Source organism: Podarcis bocagei, assembly GCF_964188305.1.
Source record: "Podarcis bocagei genome assembly, chromosome: 18".
Taxonomy (NCBI): Eukaryota; Metazoa; Chordata; class Lepidosauria; order Squamata; family Lacertidae; genus Podarcis; species Podarcis bocagei.
In genome coordinates, this window is record NC_138144.1 from 5,616,365 (window position 1) to 5,619,811 (window position 3,447).

The following is a 3,447-nucleotide window of genomic DNA, read 5'->3' on the forward strand; positions in this document are numbered from 1 at the left end:
CTTAACAATAAATTTCAGATTTCTGCACAACCCAGCTGCGTCTGAGGATTTGTGGGGTTCTTAGAGCGAATTCAAGTGACTTCTCTACAACATTGTCTTTTTGTTTTGAATCGCCGCTTCCAAAAAATATTAAAATACTGTAGTACATCAAACATTAAACACTTCCCTAAACAGGGCTGCCTTCAGATGTCTTCTAAAAGTCTGGAGAAGCCCGACTGCGGCTATTGGGACGACAACTGGGCCAGGTAAAGCGAAGCCTCTTCAGGCCGTCTAAAGGTCCCCCCCAAAATATAGTCCGGCCTCCCGCCAGAAACTCGGCTCTGCCCTCACCGGTCCTGGAAGGATCCTTTTTTAAAAGTCCCATATGCTCAGAGACTTTGCTCCTGTTCATTGGGGGAGATAGGAAGCCCAGAGCACTGGTTCTTTAGATGTCCCTTTTATGAAGAGGCACGGAATGAGACCATTGATCGCCTGCTGGTGAGGCTCGCTGACCTCCCGGAAAAGCAAAAATGTGACCTTTTCCTGTTAGGCAAAGATCATAAGACGACCTGGATGGTCACCAGATTCTGGGTAGGCACAGACCATCCCCCGACCCAAACTAGGTTAAGAAAATCCCCAAACTCGGTTCCGTGGGTGACTCCGAGTCATCTCTCTGCAGTAGCTTATCTTAAAGTTTTAAGTGTCTATACGCTTTGTCAGGGAACTGACATCGGAGCGAGAGGCGAAGGGGAGGCTCCCAGATGATGCTGGCGAAGGACCCAGCAGCAGGGGGAGAAACAGCTCAGTGGAGGGGGAAGCCAATCAGCGCAACACCGGGGATAAAGGGGGGCAGACGGGGGAATTGGAGAGAGGGCTCCAGGACTCTTCACTGGACATCAGTGAGGAGAGCCCACGTCCTCCGCTACCCAAACCTTCCCTGCGCAGAAGACTCCCGCGCAGTGAGAGGAGGAGGAGACTGGGTGTCAAACAACTTTTATGTTGGAAGAGGTTCAAGAAACGCCCACTGACGGATTCTGACAGCGACTGAGGCAGCCACCATGAGAAGGGGCTGTGCAGTCAGAAAGGTTTAACAAGGCAAATTAACCGAGAAAGGCACCAGTTTACGCACGAGTAACTCATAGCCATTACACGCTTATCGCATTTATAAATTTATTGTTGCACATTGTTTTAAATGTTTGTTTTCCTTCTGGGATTGTACCCCCAAGTGTGTTTTATAAGCTGGTCTCCGACCGTAATAAATTATCTATCTAGTCCAGCCCCCCACAAGGTCTGAGGGACAGTGGACCAGCCCCCTGCTGGAAAAGTTTGCTGATCCCTGGACTAGGATCTGGGAGGTCTGGGTTCGAATTCCTGCTCAGCCATGAAGCTCAATGGGAAGCCTTGCACCCAGCGACTGCCTCTTGGTCTTGCCGGCCTCGCTGGAATTGCTGCGAGGATAACTACGTATGAGCTCCCTACGGGGAAAGTGAGACATTAGACGCAACAAGCAACCCAACTGAACACGTGTGTATAGAAACATATCAAAGAGACAAAAAATATTTTTCTTTTTTTTTTTAAAAAAAAGGTATATCAGATATCTTTATTTGGTGTCGGCTTTGTGATACCAGTCCAGTTTCCTAAAATGAAATTATTTAAGCCATTTGATGGCAACATTCTTTTTTGTTTTTTTAAAATAATTTTTATTAACAAACCAATCAAATCACATTAATTCCAAATTACACAGCCAAATTTTTAAGTTTTTGTTGGGGGTACCCATGCTTCGAGCTCAGAAAGGGATCCAAACATCTCTCTTGCTGCTGCTTTAATGTTCACAGTTCTGTTCAATCTTCTCTTTATTATTTTCCTCATCTTCCGGTTGTTGTCATATATCCCTTTCTTTGTGGCCTCTGGTAGTCTTCACAAGTGGGTTGAAAACAAACGTTGTTTTGATGGCAACATTTGGACCTTTCGCACGGAAGACGAGAAATCCTGCTCCTCCCTGCTAAAGTGGTGGCGACATCAAGCGAAAACTTCCCAGCGTGAACCACCACGTAGCCCCCCCCCCCAGGCCAGAGTCTTTCCATTTTCCGTTGGAGAGAAATGGAGGCTGCCTTCCCAAGCACATCCGCACAGAAGTCAGCCCCGCTTCCTTTTGCACGGTGAGGGTTTACCTCTGAGTAGGAACCTTGCCCACAAAGGTCCGTATAATTAAAGCTATGGTTTTCCCAGTACCGTGGTACCTCGGGTTAAGAACTTAATTCGTTCTGGACGTCCGTTCTTAACCTGAAACTGTTCTTAACCTGAAGCACCACTTTAGCTAATGGGGCCTCCTGCTGCTGCTGCGCCGCCGGAGCACAATTTATGTTCTCATCCTGAAGCAAAGTTCTTAACCCAAGGTACTATTTCTGGGTTAGCGGAGTCTGCAACCTGAAGTGTCTGCAACCTGAAGTGTCTGTAACCTGAAGTGTCTGTAACCCGAGGTACCACTGTAGTGATGAATGGAAGTGAGAGCTGGACCATAAAGAAGGCTGATCGCCGAAGAATGGATGCTTTTGAATTCTGGTGCTGGAGGAGACTCTGGAGAGTCCCATGGACTGCAAGAAGATCAAACCTCTCCATTCGGAAGGAAATCAGCCCTGAGTGCTCACTGGAAGGCCAGATCCTGAAGCTGAGGCTCCAAGACTTTGGCCACCTCATGAGAAGAGAAGACTCCCTGGAAAAGACCCTGATGTTGGGAAAGATGGAGGGCGCAAAGAGAAGGGGACGACAGACGACAAGATGGTTGGTCAGTGTTCTCGAAGCTACCAGCATGAGTTTGACCAAACTGCGGGAGGCAGTGGAAGACAGGAGTGCCTGGCGTGCTCTGGTCCAGGGGGTCACGAAGAGGCGGACACGACTAAACGACTAAACAACAACACCTTATGCTGCAAGAGATCGCCCATTTATATTATTTAGAGCAGTGTTTCCCAAACGTTTTTGGGCAACGGCACACCTGTTTACCGGAAAAAAATCTCGCGGCACACCACCATTAAAGCCCCGCCCCGTGACGTCAGCGCGCAGCGTCACGCCGGGAGGGACGCACAAAAGTGAAAGTTTTTTCCCTCCCCCTTGCCGGGGTGGGAGGAGGCAGCAGAGTGAGGGCAGCTGAGGCGGCGGCGGCTGTTGTGGTGGTGGCGGCGATAGCGGGCGGAGGAGGGGGCGGCGGCGGGAGTTGCTGCTGCTGCTGTTGCTGCTGCTGCCCGGACATGCCGGCCTCCTCCTTCTCCGCTGTCTCGCGCTCCTCCCTTTTCCGCGCGCTGCCCCGCCGCTCGGCACCACCACCGCGGAGCCGCCCCCAGCTCGACGCGGATCCTCGCCGCCGCCGCCTCTCGCCGCCCGACTCGCCCGCCTCCCTCCCATGGCACACCAGCCGATGTCTCACGGCACAGAAGTGTGCCGCGGAACACCGGTTGGGAAACACTGATTTAG